This window comes from Anolis carolinensis, chromosome X (assembly GCF_035594765.1).
Source record: "Anolis carolinensis isolate JA03-04 chromosome X, rAnoCar3.1.pri, whole genome shotgun sequence".
Lineage (NCBI taxonomy): Eukaryota > Metazoa > Chordata > Lepidosauria > Squamata > Dactyloidae > Anolis > Anolis carolinensis.
In genome coordinates, this window is record NC_085847.1 from 8,566,258 (window position 1) to 8,582,896 (window position 16,639).

General features: G+C 44.2%; 1 protein-coding gene across 2 annotated transcripts in view; it reads left to right on the plus strand.

Annotated features, from left to right (window-relative positions):
- nos1 (nitric oxide synthase 1) overlaps positions 1-16,639 on the plus strand; it is a 116,675-nt gene that overhangs the window by 39,717 nt on the left and 60,319 nt on the right. The window lies entirely within an intron of this gene.

Genomic DNA, 16,639 nt, shown 5'->3' on the forward strand with positions numbered 1-16,639 from the left:
GTCCCATTCGGTACTGGACTTCAAAATGTTCCCGTCCCTTTATGCATTTTTGTCTCCTTCTCCCCCTAAAATGTTTTCATGTATATATTTTAGTACACTTTGTTTCCATTGGCTGAAGTATGTTCATTTATACTTGTATGCTTTTTTAGTCATGTACGTTGTTCAAAGTTAGGCATGGCTTTGTGCTCATTGGTTTTCCTCCAAAACTCATCACAAGCCTCAGAAATGGACAGATCTCTCAGGCACATGTGCTCTGTTCCTTGGCGGCACAAAAAATAGGAATCTGAGAACCTTTTGCTTATTCCTTTTTAAAATACAAAAAGAAGCAAAAGAGTAGTATTTCAGGCTCCCTTACCCAAACCTTTCTTTAAGGCACAGTTTGAGGAAGATTGAAAAACCTAAGATAGTTCTCTCTCTAGAAAATATAGTTTTTCCCATCCCGTGGCATATACTTTGTATGCTACATTAAGGCTGCAATCCTTTGCACGTTGCACTGGGGATAAGCCCCATTGACTATAGTGAGAGTTTCTTCCAAGTAAAGATGGATAGACTTGTACTGTTACTTTTCCAATGATGAAACCATCTTAAATGTGTTTTGAAGGGTCCGATCCACCTTTTTGTGTGAGAACAAGGGGAATCACACTCCTAGGAACCTCCAGGTAGTGTGATACTTCTTTCATACATTCAGAATGGTGTTTTTTTAAAGAGAGAGAATTACACTTTTGGTTATTTCTGTTGCCTCAAGGGGCAGCTGACAACTGTTCCAAGTGCGGGGAGAATCATATCCGAGACTCGCTGCAAAAGGCCACCTTCAATACTCTATTTGCAATGCGAGATTTCTTGTATGTTGGTAGCCAGTCCTTGCTTCCCAAAGCCTCTCAACCTCATAGTGGTATTTGGAAATGATTTGGGTCCCCCTTGGTTCTCTTGATATACATGTTTGTTTGTTACAATGTCTGTATTCCGTGACCAAGCATAGTACGTGTGGGATTCTCCAGGCTCTGAGTGGGGTTAACTCCACTTCTCTGAAGCAAAGTGGCCTCAGAGTGTGCCGTTCAACCACATCTATAGTCTCCGACACAGTTCAGACATATCTGTGCCTTCACTGGCGGTTTTGTGTGCATTGGGATGTTGGCTCATTTGAGCTAGGACACTTGTTGAGTCTTCTGCCGACTGAGGCATCCTACATAGACATTCTCTCTCCATTCAAACATGTGTGCATTGATCATGCATTTGGATGAGGTTTCCCACATGCCTACAAGTTGTCAGACCAAAAGGTTGTTCTTTTAATCTTCTTTAAATATGTGCTTATGGGGAATGCCTGATTTGGATGCGTGTCTGTGATTGTGTGTGTGAAACAAAATTATTTAATGAAACATGTGCCTTGTAGTGTTGGAACGGAAACGGACTGTAATGCACAATATGTCCCGACTGTCAATAGATACAACTTCTTTGTGGTTATTCTTCTTTTAACTTTGCCCTCCTGTCATAACTATTTCCAAGAGGACTGTTTCAAATGGTGGTAATTTTGTTCTAGCTACTGCACTGTTTTATTTACTATAGAAACATTCTTCTAATCGCAATTTTTATGCTCAATTTCTTCTTGTCAAGTTGGGCATTTCACTAGTTTTTGTTAGACACTAAATTTGAACAAGGTTTCCCCTCCTTTCTTGTATGGTCTCTCTTTAATCGCCTGCATTGTATCTAATCTTATGAGACTGAATTTGTGATTTTTCTGTACTCTGTCCTTTTTTTTTAATGGCAAGAAATCCAGAGGCAATGTTACAGGACCTAGTTTCTTGTCTACTTGTGATGTGCAAATATACGTAGTGCAGAACAAGCAGACGGCACAACTGCAAGTCCAGCATTAGATCCAATAGCAGCATTGGATGTGATACCGGATCCAATTCTACCTCCTTGCTCCCTGTTAGGATGTTCTCCAGTTCTGGTCCTCTCCGTCTAAAATCTGGCCTCTCTCTTGCATTTCAAACCATTTGTCTTTCCCACTAGCTGGGTAATATTGCTTTCCAAAGGCAGTGAGAATAGTTTCACCCCCAAAAGTGATAGATTTGTTCTTCTATTAATTTCCTGAAGGCTATTTTGTTTCCAGAATGATGCGTCTGATTTTTTGTCACGAGAGCTGCTGCTGCTCACTAAGAGGGAGCTAGACAAATGTATGGAGGAAACAAGGGCTGAGGGCTACTGGTCCTGATGGGTCTGTGCCAACCCCATGAGTGGAGCACCAATTGCTCGAGAGCAACCATTGGAAGGGTCTAGCCCGTGTTCCTGCTCTTGGGCTTCCCAGATTTATACAGTTGGCCACTATGGGGAACCGGATGCTCAACTAGATGGAGCTTTTTCAGATTTCAGCATAGTTCGGCAATTAATTTGTTCCAAACAATGAAATATGACATATAAGTGTCCAAGCTTTTAGGGTTTTCAGCATTTTTATGGGGTGGGAGAAAAGAGAAAAGTCCAAATAATCAGGGATATGTTGTAGCCATGAGTTCTACAGTTAAACCCAATCCCAAGGTGAGTATTGCAGACTCAGTGAGTTGCCGGTAGGAATGCAAGCATCAGATGGGGCTTAACAATGCATAATGGGTTGAGGAGGCAAAGAAGGGTCTTCATTGTCACTGTGGCAGCTTTCTTACTTGCTTGTGATCATAATTTCTCAAGCTAATTCATGATCTAGCCAAAGCTTTTCTACTTGAGGTAGTTCCCAGCATTGCTCATGGGAATCATTAACCGTCACTAATTCCTGGTCAGTTTCGATTGCTGGAGAGTAAGTGCCTCTTTCTTTGCATCTGTGAATGTGCCTCGCATTGTGCATGCGTCTCAGTTGTCTTTCCCAGAGCATGCCTTTCCTGGTCAGTTGGCAAAAACACTATTCTGCATGACGACAATAATTAGGGTGCCCTCACACAACCCAAAGTGAATTTTGTGTATATCACGCAGCTGGTATTTGAAGTCAGTCACCAAACATTTGGTGAAAATATATTCAGTATTTTTTTCCAGATTCAGTAACAACCAGGAACTAAGTTTTACTTTTATAGTTGTATCAAAATGACAAAAATGTAATTTTTGAACTCAGCTCATTGAGATGTTGAAATGATGTTGCAGTTGGCTAACGCCTGAATAATTGGAGTGTAAAGTAAATTTAATGAACTTCACGTGCAGACCCAAAATACCCTCCAAATTTGATCAAAATCTATCTAGCCATTGTTGTGTGATGTTGTTCCCGACAGACAGAATGTTAGTTATATAGATTAGTTTAGATGGCTAAACTGCAAATACCATACATCTGCAAGGTATCCAAAGCCTTTCTTTGGAATATCTTCTTCTCAGTGTGAGGCTTTGCATTCAGTGGAAGGAATTTATGGTTACTCGGATAAAACATTGTTGTACCCTTCATCAGAAGCAATGAATCATAGCGGCAGCTACTGAGTTTATTCAACCTTAAAACAGGTGACGCATTGTTATGCCTTTTTTCTTCAGAGGTCTTCTCCTTAGTCCTCAGTTTGTGTAGAGCGCTTGTGAAGATCCAGTAATCCAGAAAGGATCTCAGCCAGCTCTCTTGCAGGCAACCATGTCCCCTTCTCTGAAAACTACATGCGCAACTCAAGAGACCTGTTATAGTGCTGGTCCTTTAGAAGTTGTCTTTTTTCTCAAGTAACACTGAAGCTTTACGCTTTATCTCCATGCTGTTTTCTAACTCTGCACCCCATTCCCTAGATTGGATGAGCTCTTTGGTGGAGGAAATGCAAGTACAAAGGGCTCATGGGAGCTTCAAGGCTCTACCTAGATTAAAAGTACGGTAATATGTGAAAGGGTGAGTTCTTTTGTTCCTAAATTACCTGAATGAAAAATTGTATCATTCCCAGGATTCTGGCATTCTGTCCCTGTGGGGGGGGGGGGATTTTTGAGTTTACACTTTTGGGTTGAGTTCCTATCTCTGCTCCTTGCTATCAGATTATCCCATAGCGGATAGTTGCTTCTTTCCCAGATTTTTACCTGTGTGGATTTCTGAGCAAGCTTTCCTTTATGCTTTCAAAGATCTGTACTGCTGTTCAGGAGGATCAACTGCTATTGAATTTAACCGGGTGCAGTATCACAGTTGGGATTGTTGAGATGGGGAGCCCAAACCACTCGAGTCCTCTGTGTCTGCACTCAAATGCTAGATATTGCCAGTTCCAATGGAGAAGTGGGGTAAATAGCACTCATTTGGTACAAATTATACATTCTTTGCCTTTCTTTTCATATAATGTCTGTTACTGTGGATCAAAAAGCTATGTGGACATTTCAGTGGGGACAGAAAATATGAAACGTCTGCATTTGATTTTAGGATTCCGTCAGTTAGATCTATTGGAATGAATGGGACTTATATGAGTGGTGAGCAGCCAAATCCCATTCAATGGCTGCTCACCATTCATAGAGTAGTAGTGAGTCTACTCTAGATGAGTCTTGAAGAAGACCAAAGCATTATAGGCATTTATGGAAGATGTTGTTGCATGCCTTCAGGTCGTTTCTGACTTGTGGTGACCCTAAGGTGACAACCATCACAGGGTTTTCTCAGCAGAATTCCTTTGTCTTTCCTGAGTTCCTATATCATGAAAAAGTCAGGATAAAAATAAAGTTAATATAAATTATTCCTCTGATTCTGAGAGAATGCACTGAATGTGCTTCCATGGCTGAGTGGGGATTCGAACCCCAGTCACCCAGTGTCCTAATACAACGCTCAAGCCATGTGTCTGTGCTTGCTTCTCACTGGTGAAGTCCCCTTCTCTTTCCTTTACCCTCCCAACAAACTTGGGAGGTCATCCAGGCTGAAAGAGGGAGAATGACTGGCCCTATGCTAGCCAGTGGGCTTCATGGCTTAGTGGGAATTAGATCCCAATCTCCAAATCTCAGTCCAGTTGTGCCCACAATGCCGCTGTGTCTCCAGCCTGAGAAGACACCAAGGCTTTGCTTCCTGCCCTCCAGCGTAGCACTCTCTCCTTCTATCTCCTGTGTCTCTGTGGTCTTATGGCTTCCTCATGTTGGAGCCCACAGGTAGAAATGGTCACTGCTTTGATGGCATCACAAAACAGAGCTCACCCATCACCTTTGAGCTGAAGGAGATGTGACATCACTCGCTTTTTTAGTCTTTGTGTACCTGTTTGGTTTAATAGCCAGCAGAAGAGACCTGAGATTGTAAACCATTGCGCACTCACCCTGAGCTTCATCTGAAGGATCCTATGCTTGCAATGGGAGGAAACAAAGGGGACAAAGGGTTAAAGACATCCTGTGCTGTTTTGTGAACTTGATATGGTTCTTCTGTCTGCCACTGCCATGTGAGCTATTAATTTTTTAAAACACTAAAGATGTAAACAGTGCCGTGTCTGGATTTGACTTGAAGACTGCAGGTCATTTCTCACCCATGCTTTAGGGGAGCTCAGCATTTTATAGTGGTTCTCCCATTGGGATCATTTTTTCTGATTATTTTTGGGAAGTACTTTTGAGCAGGTGGATACTTTCCTCTTGTTTTCAGTGACCCTGTTTGAGCCACATACTCATAGACAGTTGCAGTTCTAGCCAGAGCCTGCATAGATTCCCTTGAATGCAAAAAAAAAAACCAGCAACAAAAAGTAAAATAGTCAGATGCCCACTACTGATTTGAATGATTGATTGGCATTTTTACATGTTAAAATAGTGATAGGAGCCCTGCAACCTATATAATGGGTGCATTACTACCTGTAGAGGCTACAATCAGTGCGATTTTTTTGTCATGAATTGAGGAGAAAGCCCTCTCCTTTCCACTTGCAAGACTGCCTGAAAGGCTATGGGCAGTGCATTGGGGTGAGCAGTTAAAACAGTAGAAAGAAAACAAATACATCACAAGTATTTCAAGACATTTCAGGTTGGAGGAGGTTTAATTCACCCTCCACAAACAACTATGAAAGATAGTGGAAGACGTTCTGGTCGGATACTTCAGACCACATCTTGGAAGCTTCATAGGCTTTACAAACCTTACTTTCTTACATCCTGAAAATGATGCACCCAGATGAGAAGGAACTGCAGGGGGAAATGGATCTCAAATTCTTTTGGGTAGTTTTGTCCAGTTTCACCTTCACGCCGCACCTTGTTTCTGGCTGGCACCCAGAATTACTGGGGTGAGGCTGAAATTCAATTTTACTTGGCCATTGTGCAAGTGCGGGCAGAGCCATGCCTTACATTTGGAAGAGAATGCAGATTCTGAAAGGGTTATTAGTTGCCTGTACAGAGAGAGGACCCACTGTGCCAAGGGTTGGTTCCCATGTGTGCATTTGTTACTTGATGGCTTTGCATGTGACTGGAGACCGAACTGCACATTGCGAGTGTATAGGGAGTTCTCCAGTCGAGACCACTTCCATGTTGTGTACCCTTGGTTAGCCCCTCCACTTTCTTTTTTGGACAGTGCTGCCACATTGTTTACTCCGTTTTCTAGATGGGTGAGCTTTACTCCATCTCTCACCCTCATCATTGCTAGGAGATGCTTGATGGTGAGAGGTCAGATGACCAGCAACCTCTGAAGAGTGGCAGTGGACCCACAACTTCAGCTTCCGGTGATACTGTCGCTATTCCTAGCCCCATGCAAGCCTCATTACATCAACCACCGAGTAAAAGGGTAAGGAGGGATATGCCAGAAAGAAATAACAGGTGGTAGGGAAGTTTATTCCTTCGTAAGCTTCACATTTCTCCTTGCCAGTGTTACCACCTCTATTCTGTTATACCACTTCTGCTTTGAACTGGGACTTACTCATTTGTGCATGGTACTAGGTGTTGCTTAGAAAGGCAGAAAAGTATCAAGCAAGTTCCTCATCCCTGCAGACTTCTCCTGCAATCTTGTTAGCTCATCCCCTGGAAATTTCCTCTATGTTCATGTTAGTCAGAACAGATGTGTTGGGAAAATGTATCTTTTGTTAGTGCATAGTTCCACCCTAAGTATAATTTCTCCTACAAACAGAAGTGGGTCATTGTTTTGCAGGATCCCCTAAGGGCCTGACTATTTCTGGTGGCAAGAGTGCACAGAACTTGGCTCTCTGCATCATACAATTCTAGCAGGTTTGGGGATTGGAATGCGACCGAAAACGTTATGGAGACATGGAGTTTTTCTGGAAGGCGGGGTAGGCAACCCTTTCAATGCAAAAAGCCACATTCCATCAGGGAGAATCTCTTGGAAGCTACATTGCTGGCAGTGTATGGCAGTGGTTCCCAGTTTGTGGTCTGTGGAACACCAGTGGTCCAACAAGAACAAACCTATGGTCCATGGCCTCACATAGACTTACTATTTAAGTCCTGCATTACGGGGCGGGGGGGGGGGGATGCTTGGAACTTGTTGAAAGTCCTCCTGGAGTGGTTGGAGCTGAACTTTCCTAGAGAAGCAGCCCAGTAGAAAGCAAAGTGGATTGAGACCTTCCCAGGCAGAGTTCAGTTCAAACTCTGCCCACACGCACATTCCTCTTCTTTTGTAAGCCTATTCTTTCTTACACAATATGCTGCCTTTCAGGGTGAATGCTGATTATTTATAAGAGTTCAGCAAATCTGGCAAAAAGTCTGGCTGCAAACAACTATATTTAGCTCTGCTTGCATGTGCGCGGCCCCTCCCTCTCCCCATATTGTTTGATATATGTTTTATGCCAAGTAAAGGAGGGCATTTCCCCCCGTTTGGAGCAAAAAGCCATATCCACAACATTCGCCGTGCCATGCTTCTTGCATCTATGCATTAAATCCAGCAGATGTGGATTACCGGGGCTCTCGCAATGCTGTAAATAAACACACAGGGCTCCTAAAAATAGATCTGCCCACACGCTGGTGTCTTCATGGAATCAAAGTGATTTCTCCCACCTGTTTGTCGGAGTTTGCGTCTCCGGTGCACCGGACCAGTCTGGCTGTGGCCCCGTCTAACGTTGGCATGTGGAAGAGGTGGCAACGTCAAAGGTGAGGCACGGGGGTGTTTCCTGCGGCTGCTGCTGCTCTTCTTGCTGGTGGAGTGTTCTTCCAGCAGCAGCCATCTCTAAATCTTGCCTCTTCTCTTAGAGCAGAGACTGGGGCATCTGTGGTCTTCCTGGGCCTGCCTTCCAGCTCCTGCCGTCCTGCCCATTGGCGGTGGGGGCTGGAGCCGGTGGGAGCTGCAGCTGGACAACCTCTGGAGGACCACGGGTTTTGCCCCCGTGGCTTAGGGCCTGCTGGGACTCTCTTGCCCTTAAAGGCAATCCTCTTCTTGGGGCGGGGAGTAGCATAGTACAATGTAAAGCAAGGCTTCCTATAAAGCTGTTGTCGATGTGCATTTGAGATGTCTTTTTCTCTCAATTCTACAAATACGGTCTGTGGAAAGCGATTGGGAAAATGGCTGCCAAGCTGGCTGCTAATTAACAAACACAGGCAGTTGGGTTACGACGAATGGCAAATCATCTCATAGCACCAATAATGCATTTACGTTCATTAGTGTCCCATTATTGTAATGCAACCGTTTGGTTTTTGAAAAGGGGGTTTCAGGCTTAGCAGCTAACAAGATTTGCAGTTGGTCAGGCTGCTTGGGACCTGGTGCAGCAAGGACTGTTCACGCATCTCAAAGCCCCAGGTTGGATCCAGTTTTTGTTACATTTACAGTTTACAACAACAACAAACCTTATTTATATCCCACCCCATCTCTCCATTGGGACTCAGGGTGGCTACTCATTGAAATAAATTGAACTTAGGTGGACTTTGGTTAGTTATGACTGACTTAAACCCCACTGGTTTTGGTGGGTTGCAGTAAGTATGATCCAGTGGAGAGGAGCCTTTCCTAACTTGTTTGGGAGTAGAGTTTCCGTAATTTCCAATCCTTGGTCAAAGAGCTGGACATTTTGCTGCCTGGCGCGAGGACAAGACAACAGCCCTTGCTCCATTTACAAAAGCTATCCCAATGGGTAGTTGTCCCAACGAGTCGTGACAGGAGTCGTGACAGGTGGGTGTTTTCCAGCACCCTGAGGCAGAAGGCGAGTTTGGGGAAGACCGGCCAGGGCTCTGGGCAGCTCTGTCTTCTCAATGAGAGGGGCTGCTGCTGCTGCGAGTGAGCGAGCGGGACTGGAGGAGCTGCTTCTCTCCCCCAGCAGCTGTTGCCCGAGCTCCTTGCCTCTCTTTGCCTAATTGGAGGGCTGGTGCTGATTGGCCCTGATTGGGGTGATGGAGGTTAGGAAAGCAAGGGATGGGCTAGGTCCATCTCTTCCAGATACTGGTGGAACAGGCATCCAAAGAACTGGTTATCTATGTCTACGTTCTGGTGTTCTTTCACAAAGGATTTGAGTAGCTCTGAATCATCCTTTATGAACAATCAAGTTTATTATCAATTTGCGTCTTAATTAGGCTTCTTTTTGTCGTAAGCTCATTATATTAGGAACATTTCACGAGCGAGTTTCCTGAGGGCTGGCGAGTGAGTAAATCTAGATTTCTCTCCCAATTAATGCACGGGCCCGGTTCCCTGCAATGTTGAAAGACTCTTCCGTAGGCATTTCTGCTTCTGGCTTGACTCAAGTTTGCCGGAATGGTAAGTCTTCTTAAATGGGACCGTGTTTCCCGACTTCTTCCATGATTGAATGTCCAAGCTATCTCTCCGGTGGCACTTTTCTTATTTATCCCCCCGGCCCACCCTCTTCTTCTGTTGTGCTTTTTGCTGAGTTTTTCTCTCTCCAGTGGAGAGAGGCAAAGCTACGGTTGCACCACTTTCATTTCATTTGTCAGTTTGGGGGCCTCCAGTCGAGCTCCATTTGGCTCTGCAAATTGATCTCGATAAAATTTATATGGCTTGGTCCAGCTCTAACAAGAACATTAGTTTGGCTCAGGTAGAGTTGAAATTGACTATTTAATGAAAACAGGTTTTGGTATTAGACTTCAGGAGGCCCTCACATTCTTTATGGAATAAATGGAATGGAAGTGGCAGCGGCCTTATTAAAATATGTTGAAGGCCTTGGGCTCTTGAAAGCCATTTTTCCTTTCTGTGACAGAGAGATGCATGAACCTACTACTCCTTTGCACATTTTTGAAATTAATTTTTGGCAAACTGCACAGACAGCCGTTGACAATTTTGAGGCGCAAGATGTTTGCAGCTTATGTCTTAGAAATGGCTTTCTACCTAAGCGCAAGAGAAATCAATATTTCAGAGATGGTGGCTTGAAACAGTGTCTAAAGAACTACCATCATTTTGGTTTGATTCATCCACAGGCAGGCTAATGAATTAACAAAACTAGTGATGCTGTACTCTTTTGTAGGGCTGAAGTCCACAAGCTAGATGTAACTGATCAAAAGCAAATTTATGGTAGCTGGCTTACTTAGATTCAGGTTGTTCTGAAGTAAGCATGGGCAAACTTTGGTCCTCCCTCCAGGTGTTTTGGACTTCAACTCTCACAATTCCTAACAGCCTCAGGCCCTTCCTTTTCCTTTTCCCTTTCTTTTTCCGCTTAAATGGCTGAGGGGGAAAAGGAGGGGTCCTGAGGCTGTTAGGAATTGTGAGAGTTGAAGTCCAAAATATCTGGAGGGCCCAAGTTTGCCCATGCCTGTTCTGGAGCATATTATAAATTAACAGAGCTAACCTATTTCGATACAGGTGTTGATGGTTTCACTGGTTTGTGGTTTGGTCGTTGGAGAGAGTCACAAATACCAGTTTTCTCCGTGTTTCTTCTGTCCTTTGCATTTGTTTCTATGCACATTTGTGCAATGTTTTTTCTACATCTCCATAAAATCTTATCTTTTCATCATCTATAAATCAAAAGCATGGGGCAGCGGGAGAAAGGTCTATTGGCTAGAATGTAAGTTCTGCTCCAAACGGGATTTTGTGCACTTTCCTTACCACAGATAACAACAGCATGTTTTCCCAGTGGAAGATGTTTTTAGGTCACTTATGAAAACAATTGACTACTTTTACATTAGTTTCAAACCCCTTCCCTTAGGAAACCAAGCAGGGGGGCAGTTTGTCTTCGGAAGTGGGCATGCGTTTGTAATTGCTCCCCTGCTGCTTTGCTGCTCTGTCTCCTGCTGTTCTGTAAATAGTCCGACTTGTAGGGTAATAGAAGTGGGGCTTAACCTCAGCCCAAGAGCTGAGCACCACAAATCTGTGGGTTCGGTCTGAAGCTGGAATGGAGGGTCTGTCTGAGTTGGTGAGAAACGCTTTTCCTTTTCCCCAAGTCATCCTCGCTACTACGCTCTCCCTGCCAGATGCACACATCTGGGATTAAGAATATAGGTTTCCAGGTCAGAAGGCTGCTGCTTGTAGACTTGCTCATGCGTATCTCCCAATGCCACGCTTCTTAAGAAGCAGGAGGCCAGGCGTGGGCAGACATCGTTCGGGGCGTGCAAATCGGCAAACCCCCAGCGGATTCAGCTTCTCAGATCCGGTTATTCTACTGGATCTGTATGAGCTCCTCTCTTGCTCTGCATAGAAGCGGGTCTTTTCAGGGGCAGGTTTCGGAGCATACACTGTTGTGGCCTAAACAGCATTGTATTTGAGATGGTGATCCTCTTTGAGAAGGTGCAGATTAGATGAATTCTGTTAAAAGTGAACCAAAATGAATTTTTCGCCTCTCCCTGCAGAACAATGATCTACTGGCATCGTTCTGTATGATCTGCAATAGTTCAGAAAGGCATTTGTGGTTCCAACTTGTTTTAACAACAGAACAAATAACAAATAACGACACATACATATGCGGTGCTTTATAGGGATGAAAGGAAGGAGGGGAGGGGTGGCCACGTGCGGCTTTATGCACTGTTCAGTTCTGGCACAAAACAACAGATGTCAGGCTTCAGAATTCTGTCATCCAATATGTATCTCTTGCACATGAAAGCTCCAGTTTCAAGATTTCAGGATCTTGAAGTGGGCCCCATAAATATAGAGTCTGCCCACATTGCTATGACATTTGGGGCAGAACTTGGGAAAACCACTCTTTGGTCCAGCCAGCATCTGGATAAGGCTGAAGATACCAAGATGTCAAGTTAGATCATCCAGAGAAATCTGAGATCGTGTTTCTGCTGTGAAACTGAACCAAAACCTGAACAGCAATTCAAATTTCTTTTCATAGAATCCTAGATTTGGAAGATACCTCATGGACCATCCAGTCCTACCCCCTGCCAAGAAGCAGGAAAATTGTATTCAAAGCACCCTTGACAGATGGCCATCCAGCCTTTGTTTCAAAGCCTCCAAAGAAGGAGCCTCTACCACACTCCAGGACAGAGAGAGAGTTCCACTGCTGAACAGCTCTCTCTCACAGTCAGGAAGTTCTTCCTCATGTTCAGGTGGAATCTCCTTTCCTGAAGTTTGAAGCCATTGTTCCTTTGCATCCTAGTCTCCAGGGCAGCAGAAAAAAGCTTGCTCCCTCCTCCCTATGACTTCCCCCCACCTCTTGGTACATGGCCCTCATCATGTCTCCTCTCAGCCTTCTCTTCTGCAGGCTAAACATGCCCAGCTCTTGAAGCCACTCCTCATAGGGCTTGTTCTCCAGACCCTTGATCATTTGAGTCACCCTCCTCTGGACACATTCCAACTTCTCAATATCTCCATTGAATTGCAGTGCGCAGAATTAAACACAGTGTGATTCCAGGTGTGGTCTGACCAAAGCCAAACAGAGGGATAGCATGACTTCCCTGGATCTAGGCACTAGACTCCTATTTATGCAGGCCAAAATACCATTGGCTTTTTAAGCCGCCGCATCACATTGTTGGCTCATGTTCACCTTGCTGTCCACAAGGACTCTTAAGATCTTTTTCACACATACTGCTGTTGAGCCAGGCATTATTCTGTATCTTTGCATTTCATTTTTTGTGCATAAGTGGAGTATCTTGCATTTGTCCCTGCTGGACTTCCCTTCCTCTGCTCCTGTCTTCTGGAGTATTGGCTCTCCCTCCCAATCTGGTCCAGTCTGCAAACTTGATGACCATGCCTGCTAGCCCTCCATAAGTCATTAATGAAGATCCTGAAGAGAACCAGACCCAAGACGGACCCCTGCTGATGGCACTCCACTTGTCACTTCTTTCCAGGATGAAGAGGAAGCATTGGGGAGAAGCACCCTCTGGGTTTGTTTTGGAATCTTTGAGATCTAACGTAAGTTCCTTAACATCTTTCAGGGGACTCTACGAGTCTGGAAGCATTTGAAATTATTACAAATTTCTTTCCTTTTCACTATGCCTGATACTTTATATGATTCAAAACCTTGCATTCCCCTCCCTCATAATAAAGGCATTTGTGCTCCTAACAGATTATACTTTCACACTTCTATGAGGAGTTCAGAACCATCTGAAATAGTCCCTATGTTGTCTCCTATTCCCCTCTAGAGCAAAGAGCACACGGAGTGTATTAATCACAATATTTCTTTGCAATTATAATAAGAATGACAAACTTGCATATCTTTTTTTTTAAAAATGCTGTTCTCAAGTTTTCACTGAGAGCCACCAGGCTCTGCCTCAGAAATCATATTCCATGGCAGGCTTCTGGCATTTCAGGTTGATTTTGACGTTCCAAAAGCAAAAGCACACTATATGCTTGGAAAGCAAAAAATGTGTCGCTGATTGATAAACCTGGACTTTGGTTTCCTGCTTTGTTTGTTTGTTGGTGAAGCTGATGCTGACATTTTATAGAACGGAGACAGAGAAGACGGGACAAGAAAACATCTTCTGTATCACTGACCCATAAAGAAGGAAGTCAGCCTTGTAGAACTGTCAAGAAAAGTCACTGGCTCACACAGACCTTTTTGAAAAAGAAAAACACACCGTGATGGATAAGTCAACTACCAAGAAGGAGCAGTTTCCCAAAGCGGAATGCGGGGTTTTCTTACAGTCAGGCAAGAGCCCCTGTGTGTTGTGTGTGTGTCTAAAGGACCAAAAGCACTGACACAGCACCAGTCCTACGATGAGACTTCATCTCCCTTGGTCTTGAAAGTGAAGCTGGCAGGAGGACAGACGGCTGTCAGTGAGTCATTTCCATGCTCCATTTTCAGATCTCAATGCAAAGCTAACTCTGCATATGTTTGCATACCGTTGCCCTTCCTCAGATCCACTCAACTTGTGTGAGTGTGTGTTTTTAAAAAAACGACATTAAACCGGTACAAATCCATCAGCCTCAGGGGCTCTTTGTCTAACAGTATAAATCCCGTGAAAACTGATTAAGCGAGACAATAGCGAGCGTTTTAAATCTGGCTCGTAAAAATGAATGCCATTAAACTAGACAAGACGGATGGGGAAGGAGAGAGAATTGACTTTGGGGAAAGGCTATTACGGAGGTAGGAGGCAGAAGACACTTTGTTCCGTGAGGTCGGGGGCACTTTGAGAAGCTGATGCAGATCCTGACGGTGATCGGCTTCCAATTAGCTCTAGGGTAGCCCAGTGTCCTCTCTACATATGTATGTATGTATGTATGTATGTATGTATGTATGTATGTATGTGGTGTGTACACACGCACAGAAGACAGCCCTCCTTTTGTGATAGGAGGGTCTCTATCTGAATTGCTTTCTAGCCTTATCCTAGTTTAAAGAAAATTAACCTTTCAAAAGGAGAGCCAAGAGGGCTGGAAGTTATTTGTCAACTTTTAGGCTGGATCTTCACTGCCCTAAAATCCAGAATGTGGATTAATCCCATTGATCTGAATTATAGGGCCATGTAGACTGATGTAATCCAGGCATTTGGGTCGGAGAGGTTGTTCTGGGGCATACTTTTAAAATCCAAACCTAGTGGTTTCCCACCCACTGACAAAACTCTGTCTTTGGGGTTTGTTAATGTTCAAACCAACATAGTCCAGACTTACGCACTCTGCTGCACTCCAAATGCATGTCATCTCCTTGCGAAACGCTTCCCTGGACTTGGCTTTCACTCTTGAAATGCAGCCATTTCCTTTCCCCTGGGATAATAATGGGGACGTCGAGCTTTGACTTGACTGTCGGTGAGTTGGAAGTAATTGTTAACAACAGTTATTCTGGGCATCTACATCTGAACTGTAGAGCCTATCATTGTCGCTTGACCAGAATGCCACAATGGTATGGCATTTCATGTTTGATGTTATTTGTTCTAGATAATAATGTTCTACACCACTTTGCTTTGAAGCAATATCACCAAGCCTTGGAAGAGTGTTTGCTTGGGGTAACTGAAATCGGTAAAAAAAAGTTGTTCCTTCTTGAGAAAAACTGGTGATCAGATAAAAGATAGCAAAACACCACACTGTGAAAAGTCCGTGCAGTCAGTTCCAGAAAGCCTGTTGGACCAGGAAGGTTTTCATTCACAGAAGGAGAACAATGTGATGAGCAGTCTTTCATTGGAATGGCTGCCTCTCGGGGAAGCTTTGGCTGGGAATCCCTATACTGCCAAGGGATGGACTACCTGGCATATTTAGATGGGCTGGATAGAAGAGACACAGGTCTTGGGGGCCAAAGGATGCTGGCTGCTGACGACAATTCTGCTCCTACCGGTCACTGGGGATCCATTAACAGGCAGCTTACCTAATTTTCCAGTCACATTAACAATGCTATTTCCACAAGTAGTTATGTGGCTCCCCTCTCCCTCTGCAAATCCATTTGCCAGGCCTGGGAACAACCTGTTCAGTCCTGACATGTACAGTCGAATAGCCCCAGTTTTGCTGCGGGAGCGGCACTTTTCAACACGAGTCTTCCATTGCCCTTCGAGACTTCGTCCCTCCTTCTGTACTTAAGTGTCCTGGTTCATCTCCCGAAAACATCTTGTTTTCCTCTCTGTTGAGCTTCGCTTTTGGGATTTGCAATGTTTCAGAATCCATCAACATTTCCACACAACTCAAATCTCTCAAAAAGATTTTATTTCATTTTATTTTTTGCTTTGTTTTGTTTCAGTTTGTTTGGTGTCGTTTTAGAGACTTGCATGAAGTGAGTGAACTTGCTAGATTCAAAGGTGGGGGGGGGGGGGGAATCTGACTGGGATTCATAGTATCCTAAAGTTGGACCTCAAAATGCATCCAGTCAACCCGCCTCTGCTGTGGAGGAAGACACAATCAAAGCCCTCCTGACAAATGGCCATCCAGCTTCTGCTTAAAAGCCTCCCAAAAAGGAAGGAGACTCCACTGGACTCAGCGTATTCTACATCCGAACAGCTCTGACTGTCAAAAAGTTCTTCCTAATGTTTAGGTGGGATCTTTTTTCCTGCAATTTAAATCCATTGCTCCGTATTCTTGTCTGTAGAGCAGCAAGAAACAAAACCGCCTCATCTTCAATGCAATATTTTTTCAAATATGTAAACATGGCTAGCATGTCATTTTTCAACCTTCTCTTTCCCTTAATTCCTCGAGGTCTCACAAGCAGTTAACCATGTCTGTCTAAGAGCAAAGTTTCTTCTGCAAAGAAGGGCCCATAGCCATCGAGTGTAGGAAATTGCTGACTCCAGTGAGCTATGATTAAGCCCAATGCCCTCTAGTGACTAAGCCATATCATGACAAGCACAAGCCGTCAAAAGCCGGACGGGGTAGAATCCGATTCATAGAGTTGGACGAGAGCACAAGGGCCATCCCGTTCCAATTGCCTGCATGGCTTTCAATGCAATCCTTTCAAACACCAGCCACCTAGCTGGTTCATCATTTGACGTCACTGCGCTGCACTGCGTATTGTGACGGGCCATCACTGAATGAGCAGCATCCACT